We start from the raw sequence: 15,762 nt of genomic DNA, 5'->3' as shown, positions 1-15,762 counted from the left end.
TTGATTGCGACCGCACAGTGGCTGTGCGCCGTGTCTGCCTCCTGGGTGGTGGTGTGGCCTGTTCCACTGCCATGTGGCACGCATGGGGTGGTTGCTCTCCTCCTGTGGCTGCAGGGATGGCCCTGTCAGCATGGGGAGGTGGTGGTACTGGTTCAGGTGTGTGTATCGGTCCAGGTCGTGGAGCAGGATGGCTCTCTCCCTCGGTGTCCTCTAGGTTCTCCTCAATTTGGAGTGCCTCGCTGTCTGTGCTCTGTGGTTCTGCAGCACCTGTGATGTAAATGGGTGCATGATTAATGATATGAATCTTGCACATGGGATGTTGCAACATGCATGCAGGCTTGCATTCCCTGACTGGCTTTAGGGACATGTTTTACTTGACAGGTCTGGCTGTGTGTGGCTGTCGGGGAACTATTATCACACTACAGGTCCCACAAAGCAATATGGCGTTTCTGATGTGCATGGCCTGCATTACTGGGGTTATCAAATGGCTAGCTCTGGGGGCATGGGCATTGTTAGGGGACGGGGTCGCAGTTGCATGGCTCTTACCTTGGGATTGTTGGGTGGGTCGGGAGGTGTCCAGCCGAGTGATCCCCACGCAGGCTGCAGGGTTGATGGTATCCTCAACCAGGTCTTCAAGTGGTGTGTTGGCCGCAACTGTGGGGTCTCCTCCTCCTGTGGCATGTTGCTCCCCCAGCCTCTCTGCTATGCGCTGTTTGGCACGGCCTCTGAGGTCGTACCACCTCTTCTTCAGCTCATCAATTGAGCGCTGGGTCACTCCTACAGAGTTTACCTTCGCCCTGATGCGCTGCCAAATGCGCCTCTTGTCTGCTTCAGGCACTTTCCTGGATTGCTTCCCAAAAAGCATATCATGGTCCCTGCTACTCCCTCAATAAGGAACTCCAGCTCCTGTTCTGAAAATTGTATTTTTCTTTTTCTGCCAGTTGCACTGCTTCCTGCTGCATCCTGTGACATTCTGGAGTTGGATGTGTGTCCTGTTGTGGGGCTGCAGGGCGTGCCTACTTCCTGGTTGTGATGTCATCATTGTGAGAAGTTGGCCCGATATGCAGCGTTCGCTATTCTAGCGACCACTATGCATCGGTCCAAACGACCCTTATGGTGATTGGTTGTAAGTCAACCTTAGACCAGCTATCCTAGTAGCGTGGATACGAGCAGTCTTCGGGCTAAACTCTAGAGGGCGTGTTAAGCCAGCTGTTATACCATCACATACCCCTTGAACACCAAGTGAAAGGACACCACACAAGTGTTATGAAAATAAACAGTATATTTATTAGAATCACAACAGCCCTGGACTCTTTATGAGGACAGGGTACTAAGCACAGAACAAAACTCTTAGGAAAATACTTCAAGTGCACAATTAAAAGAAATGCCCGAGGGCACGGAAAGTTCTAATGGTCTCGGGCGGACCCGATAAGGCAAGTCGGAAGCGAGGGACTCGGGACCCTAGAGTAAGGAGGCTATGCAGGCACCGAAATGCCGAAGTTACCTAGCCACGAGGGCTGCGGCTGCACAAGTCTTACAGGCGTCGGGGGTCTTCGCTGACGAGCCAGGAGCCGGAAGAAAAGGAGTTGCTGGCCGGCGACCAGTGATGAATAGTTCGTAGAGATCCAAGCCTGGATCAGTGATCGTTGATACCTGAAAGCAGAGGGGACCAAGTTCGTACTACTAGCCAGTAGTCAGAGGGTACCAGGAAGGCACCGGATGGCCGTCACCTCGACTAGGTGAGTGGGCGACGCTAGGCTCTGCAGTCTCACGGACCAGGAGGCGTTGTCGGCGACAAGGATGGAGGTGCGAGCTGTCCCACGAAGGTTGATGCTGTCGGCGTCGCTGGGCCCAGGATTGGGGCAACAAGCCTTGGCAGATTTCAGGGCCACGTGGTGGGCCTAAAATGGCGTCTTGAGGGAACGAGGAGGGTCCGGGGTGCTTCTCTCAAAGAAGGAAGCAAAAGGCCAGTCTGGAGCAACCAGACCAGCAGCGTTGGTTGTCGGATGTCGTCAAAGAAGGGCACAAGCCAGCGGCTAGTGACCAGACAACGTGCTGAGCAGCGAGCAGAAGGGCCCCACGCAGATCGTGGAGATGCTGGGAGACTGCACTTCGGTGCTGGAGCTGCTCAGGGTCGGGGCTTCTCGGACCCCAGAGCACTCACCAGAGAATTGCTTCGGTGGTCGTGCTGGTTAAGAAAGCGTGTAGGTTTTGATGATGGCCGGTCCCTCAAGGTCTCGTCGCACCCACAGATCTCAGCTGAGCTGACGACGTGGGTAGAGGTCAGAGGTGCCAGGGAAGCCGGTTCTCGTCGAGCTGGGCCGTCGGATCCTTGAGGAAGGACTTGCAGCAAACCGCAGAGTTCTTAGATGGTGCCCGCTGGTGCAGGGTGACTACTCCTTAGCCACAAGGGAGAAATCTTGAGAAGAGTCTCGAAGTCCTTTCGTAGAAAGTATTCTTGATTCAAAGATGATCTAATTTGGAAGGGTCCCCGCTCCGGCCTTTATCCTAAAGAAAGGGGTGGGTACATGACTAGGTCCTGCCCTAGGGGTGGGACCAAGAAGGGGGGTAGTTACACCCCTCTCCCCTGCCGGACTTTCCCCAGGTCAGGGGCTGTGTGCCCCTGGAACTGGTTCTAACCGGCAGATGCGTAGTGAGCACCGGGGTGCCACTCCGCAGTCACCTTCTCGCAAAGCCCTACCTACCCAGAATACACAAACCCTGTCTGGGACTGTGCGAACACCGCCCGGGACAGGAAACCCTTTGTCCAAGCTCTCCTCGCTGGAAGGACTCCCAGCAGCAGGAGGTCAGACTCGTGTCTGTAATGGCAGCATCCATTTTGTGGAGCTGAGGCTTTAGTTAACTTTAACCGGGGTTCACAGTTACGTACATGTCGTGTCCCTCTAGAAGGGTGGAATGCTAACCTCGTCGCCAGAATTGGTGAGGGGGCAGCATCCCGATTCGTATGACACCTTACTCGACATGTCTTGATAACGCTATACCGAAGTTACCGATATGATACGCGTTATCATGGAACAGCCATTGGGTCTTGGTTCCGCAAGCTGCAACCGGGCTCGGCTCGTGCCAGAGCCCAATTCACACGGGTCCATGCACTCTGCCTTCAGGATTGTCAAGGCCTGCCATAGGAGTGACTGATAGGAACCCGGGTGTCCATTGTGAGGTTAGATATAGGGATACTATACCTAAAGCAACGAGCGAGTACGCTACGTGGCCCCAGCTGTCGTGCAGCCAGTTGTGTCAGTTTTAGATGGCCATCCAGGGGTGGCATAATACATGCTTCAGCCCCTGGTAGGCCCTGGGTACACCGATGCCCTGAGTTACAGGGTCTGACATGGTGGCCCAGTTCCAATTGGGTAATGCACCTAAGGTACACGCATCAATTTAGTGAGAGAACAGCTAGGCTGTGGGTCTGATTAGCAGGCCCACAGCCCGAGAAAGTCGTAAACCAGTGAAACAAAAGCAAAAAGTCCGGGTGATCATAGGATTGCAGACCCTACTCTCCTACATGACCCCCCCCCCCCCAAACGTTGGGACAATAAGCTAACCTTGACCAGGTGAGTCTTCTTGTTATAAGTGGAAATACCTGGAGAGCCCATCTGCATTGCCATGATCAGTGCCAGGTCTATGCTCCACTGTGAAGTCCATCCCCTGTAGGGAAATGGACCGTCTAAGCAGTTTGGGGTTTTCACCCTTCATCTGATTTAGCCATAGGAGGGGCTTATGGTCGGTCTGAATCTTGAAATGAGTGCCAAACAAGTATGGCCTCAGTTTCTTCAGGGCCCACACCACAGCGAAGGCCTCCCTCTCTATAGCTGACCAATTTTTCTCTCTGGGGGTCAGCCGTCTGCTTATAAAAGCAATGGGCTGGTCATTACCATCGAAATTCAGTTGAGATAGAACAGCTCCCACACCCAACTCAGACGCATCTGTTTGGACAATGAATGGTTTGGAGTAGTCTGGACTCTTGAGGATAGGTGCCGTGCACATGGCCTGTTTTAGGTCATCGAATGCTTTTTGACAGCTCGCTGTCCACTGAACCTTTTTTGGCATTTTCTTACTCGTCAGTTCATTAAGCGGAGTCACAATCGATCCGTAATTTCTGACGAACTTCCGGTAGTAACCCAAGAAAGCTCGAACCTGAGTCTGGGTGGTTGGAGGAGCCCAGTCCCTGATTGACTGTATCTTGCTCTCCAGTGGTTGAACTTGACCTCCACCGACAAGGTGGCCCAAGTATACAACCTGTGTCTGCCCTATCTGGCACTTGGTAGCCTTGATAGTGAGACCTGCTGCTTGCAGAGCCTCTAACACTTTCCGCAGGTGGACCAGGTGATCCTCCCAGGTGGAGCTAAAGACAGCAATATCGTCAAGATACGCCGCACAGAAGTCATCCAGCCCAGTGAGAACGTGATTCACCAACCGTTGGAAGGTGGCAGGTGCATTTTTCAAACCAAAGGGCATCACCACGAACTGATAGTGCCCACCAGGGGTAGAAAATGCGGTCTTAGGCTTGGCGTCCTCAGCTAACCTGATATGCCAATACCCAGCTGTTAGGTCAAACGTACTTAAGTAGTTGGCCGAAGCCAATCTATCGATAAGCTTGTCTGCCCTTGGTATTGGGTGGGCATCAGTCTTAGTGACTGCATTGAGACCCCTGTAGTCTACGCAGAACCTCATCTCTTTCTTACCGCCCGGGGTGTGAGGTTTCGGCACTAGAACTACGGGACTAGCCCAGGGGCTGTCCGAGGGTTCAATGACTCCCAGCTCCAACATTTTCTGCACTTCACTTCTGATGCAGTCTCTAACGTGATCGGGCTGCCGGTAGATTTTACTCTTGACGGGCAAGCTGTCACCAGTGTCGACCTCATGGGTACACCAATTGGTCTGACTGGGTGTTAGAGAGAACATATGCCGGAAGGATTGAAGAACCTGTTTACAATCCTCCTGTTGATGTTCGGAGAGGCTGCCACAAAAGACAACACCGTCACCGATCCATCGTCAGGATTCTGAGTGAGTAGGTCGGGGAGAGGGTCACTCTCCTCCTCCTGTCCCTCATCTATGGCCATGAGCAAACTCATGTCCTTCCTGTCGACATATGCTTTGAGCCTGTTGACATGGAGCACCCTGTGGGGGCTCCGGGGAGTTCCGAGGTCTACCAGGTAGGTGACCTCTCCCTTTTTCTCCAGGATGTTGTAGGGCCCGGACCATTTGTCCTTGAGTGCTGCTGGGGCCACTGGCTCCAACACCCACACCTTCTGTCCGGGCTGATAAACAGTCAAGACAGCCTTTTGGTCATGCCAAGCTTTCTGGAGTTCTTGGCTGGCCTTAAGGTTTTCAGATGCCTTCTCCATGTACTCAGCCATCCGCGAGCGGAGACCAAGCACATAGTCCACTATGCTGGTTGCAGGCTTTTTGAGAGGTCTCTCCCATCCTTCCTTCACCAAACACAGGGGTCCTCTTACAGGATGCCCGTACAAAAGTTCAAAAGGGCTGTAGCCAACCCCCTTCTGTGGGACCTCTCTGTAAGCGAATAAAAGGCAGGGAATCAGGACGTCCCATCTCCGCCGAAGCTTTTCAGGTAGTCCATGAATCATCCCTTTTAGGGTCCTGTTGAATCTCTCAACAAGCCCATTGCATTGTGGATGATAGGGTGTAGTGAACTTGTAGTTGACACCACATTCCTTCCACATAGCAGTTAAGTAGCTCGACATGAAGTTTGCACCTCTGTCGGAGACGACCTCCTTAGGGAAGCCCACTCTGGAGAATACTCCAACTAGGGCTCTTGCCACCACAGGGGCTGTAGTGGTCCTAAGGGGGATAGCTTCAGGATACCTGGTGGCATGATCCACTACCACCAGTATAAACTTGTGCCCTGATGCTGTTGGTGGTTCCATGGGACCGACGATGTCGATCCCCACCCGTTCAAAGGGCACCCCCACCACAGGCATTGGTATAAGGGGGGCCTTTGTCGTGCCACCTGACTTACCACTGGCTTGGCAGGTGACACAGGAGCGGCAAAACTCCCTGGTATCTTCGTTCATGTGAGGCCAGTGAAAGTGCGAGACAAGCCTGTCCCACGTCTTCGTCTGGCCTAAGTGTCCTGCTAAGGGAATCTCGTGGGCCAAGGTAAGGAGGAAACCACGCTGAGACAAGGAGATAACCAGCCTCCTGGTCATGCCAGGCTTGGGGTCTCTTGCCTCAGTGTACAGGAGTCCATCTTCCCAGTACACCTTGTGGGTACCTGTGGCGTTCCCAGCAGCCTCAGCAGCAGCCTGCTGTCTGAGGGGTTCAAGGGAAGGGCAGTCTAACTGGTCCTTCCCCAGGTCTTCTCGTGTGGGTCCCCCTGAGCCCAGAAACTCAACTTGATCAAGTTCGAGTTCTTTAGGTTCAGTTTCCCGCAATTCCTGGAGGTCAGCCTCCTCTGAGACTTGATCCTCGACCTGGGGCAAGGGGGGAAGGCGAGGCCTTAACCCGACTGCTCTTCTTCTTGGGAGGTGTCTGGTCCGTTGTTCCAGGATCCAGCACCTGTTCAGTGGGGCATCGTCTGACCTGTGACCTGGTCACAGCAAACACATGTGCTGGCAAGCCTAACATTTCCATGTGAGTCCGTTGCTCCACTTCCGACCATTGTGATGACTCCAAATCATTGCCCAACAAACAATCCACTGGGAGGTCTGAACTAACAACAACCTTTTTCTGGCCATTTACCCCTCCCCAGGAGAAAGCAACAATCGCCAAACTATGACTGGTAGTGACGTTGCTGGCATTGGTCACCAGGAAATCTGTACCTGGCATGATCTGTCCAGGGTCCACAAAGTGAGGTGTCACCATCGTGACACTGGCACAAGTGTCCCTATAGGCCTGAGCCATTCTTCCATTTATTAAAGGCGTCTGTCGGTATTTGCCCAAAGTATTGGGACTGACATCAGGGGATATATCCACATCCCCCGTACAGACAAGGACAGCCTGAGTGAGCCTACCAACTAAGTTGTCACACCCCTCAGAAGCCAAGGTTAACCCAACTAGTCCCTTGGGAGGCGCACTACTACTGCTGGCTGTACTAGGGGGCACAGGTGCCTTAGGGGCTGCAGTAGCAGGAGTCTGCCCTCCTTTCTTGGTGCACTCACTAAACCAGTGAGTTTTACTTTTACAGTATTGGCACCACTTTTTCGATTGACCTTCTTGATTCTTCTTTTTCTGGGAAGCCCTCTTTGGGTTGTTGGGGACCTGTCGAAGACTTCTGGTCAGTTTGTTCCCCTTTTGAATCTTTACCCTTCTGGTCTGCTTTCTTCTGACCACCCTGGTTCTGGCCCTGGTTTTGCTTAACCCTTGTTCTGACCCATCTGTCTGCCTTCTTTACCAATTCTTGGGGAGAGGTCAGATCCGAGTCGACAAGGTGCTGATGCAACAACTGGTTCTGACAATTGTTTAAAATCTGTTCTCGCATGATCAAATTATACAATCCTGTGTAATCAGTAACCTTACTGCCAAGCAACCAGCCCTCCAAAGCCTTAGTGGCACAATCAACGAAATCAGACCAGTCCTGAGACTGAGTTTTCTGGGTATCCCTGAACAGCAACCTGTACTGCTCAGTGGTTAGGCCGAACCCATCAATCAGTGTGCTCTTCAGGACCTGGTAATTGTTAGCATCCTCAGCCCTTGTGGTGAGGAGCTTATCTCTGCCTTTACCTTCAAAGGAGAGCCACAAGATAGCTGCCCACTGACTCTGGGGGATGCACTGTACCGTGCAGGCCCGCTCCAAAGCAGTAATCCATTTGTGGATGTCGTCCCCTTGCTTAAAGGGGGGCACTATCTTATTCAGGTGCTTAGTGTCTAAACTCCTGGGTTCCCGTGGGGGAATGCTGCCACCAGTGGGAATTGTCCCACTCAACTCTTGCTCTCGAGCAAAGGCGAGTCTCTCTTTGGCTAGGGCAAGTTCTTCCCTTTCGATCCGCAGATTGACTTCCCGCTCCTTTGCTTCGTACACTCTCCTCTGAGGGGATGTCATCCCTCTTCGAGCAGAGCCTCGAGAGCCATTGGTTCGAACAGATCTGTTAGAGCCTCTTGACAGAGATCTAACTCGTCCGTTCCCAATGTTAAGCTGGCCCGAGAGAGGGCCCAGGGGTCCCTTAGTACCAATCTCGTGCCGGCTTAAGTTGTCCTGAGTTAGCTGACTAACTATGACTGGACCTTTGTCTGCCTCGTCCCCAGATGTCTCTGGCTCCTCGTCCTCCTCTTCGCCCTCCGCGGAGAGATGGATAAGGTCAGGGTCACCTCGGGATCCCTCGAGGGGAGGCATATCCACTTCTGGATGAGAAGGGTCGGTGTTACCCGCCCTCCTGGCATCATAAGTCTCTAAGAGACCAATCAGAAATGGAATGGTAGGGTTGGCACCCTGTTTTAGCTTTCGAGATGTACAGATCTGTCGCATCTCATGAAAGCTAAGCGCAGCATATCTGGAGGTGACCTGTGGAAGGTCGACTGACACAAGGGGAGACTCAGAGTTTCCGCCTTTGTCTGACATGCTGCTTCTAGTGTGGTGTAAGTGATGCACCTACCTACACTATATGTTTACCTACTGATCCCTTGCTAAGAGTTGTAGCCAAGGTGTGCTAGGCCTTGAGGAGCTACAACAGCTGGTTCAGTAGAACTCAGAGTATTCTAAGCTAAGTTATATGTACCTGGAGTACTTATGCGATCTTTCACAAGATATTCTTAGGATATGTGTGGTAAAACAACAGCCTGCTCAAATCCCAACCGCTGCTCACCAATGTGAGAAGTTGGCCCGATATGCAGCGTTCGCTATTCTAGCGACCACTATGCATCGGTCCAAACGACCCTTATGGTGATTGGTTGTAAGTCAACCTTAGACCAGCTATCCTAGTAGCGTGGATACGAGCAGTCTTCGGGCTAAACTCTAGAGGGTGTATTAAGCCAGCTGTTATACCATCACATACCCCTTGAACACCAAGTGAAAGGACACCACACAAGTGTTATGAAAATAAACAGTATATTTATTAGAATCACAACAGCCCTGGACTCTTTATGAGGACAGGGTACTAAGCACAGAACAAAACTCTTAGGAAAATACTTCAAGTGCACAATTAAAACAAATGCCCGAGGGCACGGAAAGTTCTAAGGGCACCCCCACCACAGGCATTGGTATAAGGGGAGCTGCACAAGTCTTACAGGCGTCGGGGGTCTTCGCTGACGAGCCAGGAGCCGGAAGAAAAGGAGTTGCTAGCCGGCGACCAGTGATGAATAGTTCGTAGAGATCCAAGCCTGGATCAGTGATCAATGATACCTGAAAGCAGAGGGGACCAAGTTCGTACTACTAGCCAGTAGTCAGAGGGTACCAGGAAGGCACCGGATGGCCGTCACCTCGACTAGGTGAGTGGGAGACGCTAGGCTCTGCAGTCTCACGGACCAGGAGGCGTTGTCGGCGACCAGGATGGAGGTGCGAGCTGTCCCACGAAGGTTGATGCTGTCGGCGTCGCTGGGCCCAGGATTGGGGCAACAAGCCTTGGCAGATTTCAGGGCCACGTGGTGGGCCTAAAATGGCGTCTTGAGGGGACCAGGAGGGTCCGGGGTGCTTCTCTCAAAGAAGGAAGCAAAAGGCCAGTCTGGAGCAACCAGACCAGCAGCGTTGGTTGTCGGATGTCGTCAAAGAAGGGCACAAGCCAGCGGCTAGTGACCAGACAACGTGCTGAGCAGCGAGCAGAAGGGCCCCACGCAGATCGTGGAGATGCTGGGAGACTGCACTTCGGTGCTGGAGCTGCTCAGGGTCGGAGCTTCTCGGACCCCAGAGCACTCACCAGAGAATTGCTTCGGTGGTCGTGCTGGTTAAGAAAGCGTGTAGGTTTTGATGATGGCCGGTCCCTTGAGGTCTCGTCGCACCCACAGATCTCAGCTGAGCTGACGACGTGGGTAGAGGTCAGAGGTGCCAGGGAAGCCGGTTCTCGTCGAGCTGGGCCGTCGGATCCTTGAGGAAGGACTTGCAGCAAACCGCAGAGTTCTTAGATGGTGCCCGCTGGTGCAGGGCGACTACTCCTTAGCCACAAGGGAGAAATCTTGAGAAGAGTCTCGAAGTCCTTTCGTAGAAAGTATTCTTGATTCAAAGATGATCTAATTTGGAAGGGTCCCCGCTCAGGCCTTTATCCTAAAGAAAGGGGTGGGTACATGACTAGATCCTGCCCTAGGGGTGGGACCAAGAAGGGGGGTAGTTACACCCCTCTCCCCTGCCGGACTTTCCCCAGGTCAGGGGCTGTGCGCCCCTGGAACTGGTTCTAACCGGCAGATGCGTAGTGAGCACCGGGGTGCCACTCCGCAGTCACCTTCTCGCAAAGCCCTACCTACCCAGAATACACAAACCCTGTCTGGGACGGTGCGAACACCGCCCGGGACAGGAAACCCTTTGTCCAAGCTCTCCTCGCTGGAAGGACTCCCAGCAGCAGGAGGTCAGACTCGTGTCTGTGGTGGCAGCATCCATTTTGTGGAGCTGAGGCTTTAGTTAACTTTAACCGGGGTTCACAGTTACGTACATGTCGTGTCCCTCTAGAAGGGTGGAATGCTAACCTCGTCGCCAGAATTGGTGAGGGGGCAGCATCCCGATTCGTATCACACCTTACTCGACATGTCTTGATAACGCTATACCGAAGTTACCGATATGATACGCGTTATCATGGAACAGCCATTGGGTCTTGGTTCCGCAAGCTGCAACCGGGCTCGGCTCGTGCCAGAGCCCAATTCACACGGGTCCATGCACTTCAGGATTGTCAAGGCCTGCCATAGGAGTGACTGATAGGAACCCGGGTGTCCATTGTGAGGTTAGAAATAGGGATACTATACCTAAAGCAACGAGCGAGTACGCTACGTGGCCCCAGCTGTCGTGCAGCCAGTTGTGTCAGTTTTAGATGGCCATCCAGGGGTGGCATAATACATGCTTCAGCCCCTGGTAGGCCCTGGGTACACCGATGCCCTGAGTTACAGGGTCTGACAAGGTGGCCCAGTTCCAATTGGGTAATGCACCTAAGGTACACGCATCAATTTAGTGAGAGAACAGCTAGGCTGTGGGTCTGATTAGCAGACCCACAGCCCGAGAAAGTCGTAAACCAGTGAAACAAAAGCAAAAAGTCCGGGTAATCATAGGATTGCAGACCCTACTCTCCTACAATCATTGTGCTCGAAATGCGACTTCCCGTTTTTGCGATCTCGCAATTTGGAAGATCGCAATTTGCGATTTCGGTAATTGCGAAATCTCAATTTCAACATGGGAAACAGACGATTCTGCGATTTTTGAAAAATTTAGCAAAATTCGCATTCGGCGATTGCGGCCGACTGCGAATCGCATTTTTGGATCGCTTTTATTGATGCATCCCATTCTGCAATTTCTAATTTGCGATTCGGTATTTTTCGCAAATTAGAATTCGCAGAATCAGAGCTTGATGCATCTGTGGGTATAACTATCTACTCGCGACCGCCAGTAGATAATAGATAGATAGATATAAATAAATAAAAGAGGCTAGGCACAAAAGATTAAAGAAATAGGCAGAATCCTTAAGAAAACATTGAAAAAGACATAATTTATCACATTTAGAATCACTCCATTTTTTAAAGCATGGTGAGTTCGCATTATGAAAGCAAAAGGGAATATTTTCAGATTTGTTGCAAATTCAATAATTTGTTTTCAGATGTTGATGATAGTGAGGTTGCAGTATGTGTCGCACAAAAGGAGGATGTTATAATGACGAGTGAAAACGTCATTGGAGATATGGATGGCTCAGTGGAAGCAATTTATAAAGCACTTCCAAATAAACGCAACATTATGAACAGTGTTGACCAGGCCTTGACAAATCTACTCGCCCACTCTGTATGGCGATCTAAAGGTGTTCAGAGTCAGAAGCCAAAAGTCAGTTTACATTTACAATTACTTTTTTTTCTCTGACTGCATGCTTTAATCTAACATTTAAAACATTTAAAAAACTATTCTGAGTGATTAAAAAAATATTTTAGTAGTATGAAAACAAAATATTCAGTAAGGCCTGTTGAAGATGAAACTAGTGTTCTTTCCATTACAATGCCAAGGAAATCTGAAAAGGCAAGCACTGTTTGTAGTTAGCTTCTTACCAAAGTCAGCATGGATAGTTATGACACTGACATTGGAGTATCGTCATATATAACTTCTCTGATGATTGTTAGCAGTTCAGGACAGTATGCAGGGTGCATTCCCATTGGTCTCATTATTTCACCCATGTCACGGGCCATTATTGGTGGTTGATCCAGTGGAATGTCCAGATAAACTGTTTCAAAGCAGGCCATGTACTAGAAAGCAGGTCTAACTTGAGGAGTTTGAAACCTGAAAAATGACAAAGTGCTGTGTACCCTTATCGTGTTCAGTGCTCCTCCAGATTAAAATGCATTTTTTTCACAACATTGTTGTTCAGTCTGGTAGACATTCCCTTCAACCACGCTTGCATTTTTTCTGATTGTGAGAAGTTAGATTATTGTTCGTGTAGGCGACTGCCCACTTCAAGGAGTAATCAGAACTCTTGTCTGGGTGTACCCTCAAAGTCACTAAATTAACCTGAGTTCCACATCACTTGTAGAGGAGGCTGGCTTTTCTTAGGGCAATGTGTAAAGAAGTTACACAGTACCTAAACAATAATTAAGCCAAAATGTAATTACATAAAAAGCCTCAAACAAAATTAGAACATTAGAGTAAAGTTTAATAAACTAAATGACACCAGAATGGCAAAAATTCAATCGGGGAACCAGAGCTATGACTTTTTAAAATGTTTTAAGTAAAAATAGAGCCAATAAGCACAAACGTGCCAATGATTATCAGCGGTCACGGTAGCCCTGGACCTAGGCTCGGTGTGAGGCTGATCGCAAAGGAGCATGGGTTGGATATACCAATAAGGTTTATTCTGGTCAAATATTTTACCTTTTGCTTAGTCTTTAAAGTCCAATCAACCAGAGGAGTACACTTCTAAAGCCCCCCCAAGGACCTCAGGGGGAGGCATTTGGAGATTTACAGGGTGTCGGGGAGAAGCCAGCAGCAGCGTCCAGCCCAGGTCCAGTTATCAACTGGTCAGTTTGATAAAGACCTCTTCCAGCTTGTTGTTTCTCTGTAGCCAAACAGGAGGTGAGCCAGCTGACCCTTTGGAGTCTACATTGTGTCATAGGTACAAGAATGATCATGTCCAGTCCTTTAGGGCTCCTCTTGGGCCACTGAAAGGATGCTCAGTCCTCTTCTGTCTTCCGTAAGTGTTCTGAAAAGGGTGTCTAGAGATGCCAGATTTATGGCTAGTACTAACAAGCGGATTAGTGGGCTCTTTGTCCCTCCCTAACCAATGCGGTAAAGGTCTTACTGCAAGCAGTGCCAAAGAGCAGTGTGTCAGGGCAAATCCAAGTTGACAAATGTCTTCAACCTTACTAAACTTGTTCTTTGAGACTAGAAGTGTGAGTAAGGGAGTTTGGTAATCCTATTGTCCTCCTAGATTTAACATTAAACCCAGATTGTAACAGGCACTGTACCCATAATAAACCCTGTGTTTGGGACGATAAAAACAGGGTCTCCCTTTAACCAGATATGGGATCCACAAATTTGTATTTTATTATGTTCTCTCCCTTGGTGTGTGCCCCTGGTTTTACATTTTGCTCAATCGACCAGTCAAGCAGGATTTGACACTGTGCTGTCAAAGGAGGACCAGAGGACTCACCTTGGATGTTCTGTTGAACTCTTAGAGGTCATCTCTACTGATTCAGGTCAGACTATTGTTTGCTTATGGGAGGCATTTCACACCTGCTTCTCACTGTATTTAAGGCTTGAGCGCTGGGGGATAGCTGGCAGAGGCTTATGATAAGGACTTTTCTGGCAGATAAAGGCTAACATTCTAAAAGTTATTTTTCCTTAATACTTATGAAAAATCCTACTTCACCATTTTCATAACTATTAAAAGTAGTTGTTTAATTCTTCTTCTAGCTGGTCCGATTCCTAAAATATAGTATTAGTATTTTAGTCCGTACTCTACATAGGATACCTATGCCTGCACAGTCAAAATAACTTTTTGGTCCTTATCACTGTAGAGAAATGACAACATTAATTTTGAACATGTCCCACTTTTAAAAACATTTACCCTGCCTTGTGGGCTAAAAGGCTTACAGAGAGGTGATTTTCTAATATTTTAGTGGAAGTTTTTGACTCATAAAAAAGGGCTAACCGATCTCACAGCAGGTTTACATTCAACAGTCGGACAACACAGAGTAAGCCTAAAGCCATGTTTCTTCTTCCTCTATAGTGGATAGCGCAATCAGGGAAGATAAGGCCACGGTGACAAGCGGAAACCGATTGCATGAACAAAACCCTTTCAACAAACCACCTGCAACCCACCCTCAAGCGTCCTTTGGATACACACTTTCTTGCATGAGCATCATTGGTAATGATCACCATAATAAGAGAATCAAATTAATCTTTTTCTCCTTCAGTTCTTAACAAAGCTTCCAATTGCTAGTTTGGCAAATGTTTCACTTTCTCCTTCCTGTGGATGGCACCTCAAACTGTGAACTATGCTCAGACAGGCATTGTTACTGTGGGTGTTAGCAAATGATATGCTGACAAAGACTTCTAGCTTGTCTTCTGATGTAAAAACAATGTCCAACGAATATGGCAAGAACAAGGCTCAGCAATACTGAGCTATGGTAAGATGGACGATCAGACAAAAAGGGTAGGTTGAAGACATCCCACCTGTGTTTACAGCCTGTTGTAGCCGATCTCCCCCGAAACCAAAGCTGTAGATCAACAGTGAGGCCCAGTCGGGTAGAAATGACACAGGCAGGATACCTTCCCGGGATAGATATGCAATATACAAATACACATAACCTATAACACATCATATGCTCACTAATAGACTCTATAATAGATACAAAGCTCATACATGTTGTTTCCTTACTGTCTATTTAATAGTATAATTTCTCTGGAAATCATGCATACTCTAAACAGTATCAATGCCCTTTACTTGCCAGCACTTAGTTCCCCACACACTTTTTTCATTGATACTTTCCTTCCAGTATACAATGCCTTGTTCTGCTCATGAATCAACAAACTGTGTTGAATATATAAACCTGTCGTGGGTGATCGGGATTTTTTTCTCAATTTCAGTGGGTCTTGTGAATAAACAAAATCAAACTCTCAAAAATACCTAAGAATTTGTTTTAACACCTCCAGTGACACCACTGGTGTGGTTGTGCCATGCAGAATAGTATAAATACTCGCAAATATTTTTCCAACAGTAGTACTTTCTTCTACAGGTGGTCCCATGCCAAATGGTACACACCTAGTTCACATCTGTGTATTCTGGGGTGTTGTATGAGGATAAAACACTTCTAGCTGGTTTGTTTCACGAGCGATCCAAAATCGATTCTCATCCTGTTTTGTGGGTGATTTGCCAATGATTGCCTTTATAGTCGGTGAACTAATTGCCCGCACCACAGGATGCGCCTGTTGTGCAAAAAATGCCTTACCTGCAATTCTTAACCAGCCCTCACCCTCTTCCCGGTCTTCCTCCCCCTCCTCCTGCAGCTGTGCTTTCTGCTTTCAGTCAAAGCAGACAAGCAGTGCTGCACTGACAGGCTCTCTGAGAGCCCGGTCAACCTGGCCTGGAAGGTTATGACATAACCACATTAGGTGACAAGTTTTGTTATCATTTCTTGCCATGTCATAGCAATGAGTTACCGGATTTAGAA

At 49.3% G+C, this 15,762-nt stretch overlaps 1 protein-coding gene across 4 annotated transcripts in view; it reads left to right on the top strand.

Moving 5' to 3' along the window:
• The window catches only part of BCS1L (BCS1 ubiquinol-cytochrome c reductase complex chaperone), a 164,784-nt gene that overhangs the window by 92,621 nt on the left and 56,401 nt on the right, over positions 1-15,762 (top strand). The gene's annotated exons all lie outside the window — the stretch shown is intronic.

The sequence above is a fragment of the Lissotriton vulgaris genome, chromosome 2_1, assembly GCF_964263255.1.
Source record: "Lissotriton vulgaris chromosome 2_1, aLisVul1.2, whole genome shotgun sequence".
Taxonomy (NCBI): domain Eukaryota; kingdom Metazoa; phylum Chordata; class Amphibia; order Caudata; family Salamandridae; genus Lissotriton; species Lissotriton vulgaris.
The sequence above is the reverse complement of the archived record's forward strand: the minus strand, read 5'-3'. Positions and strand labels throughout refer to the sequence as shown.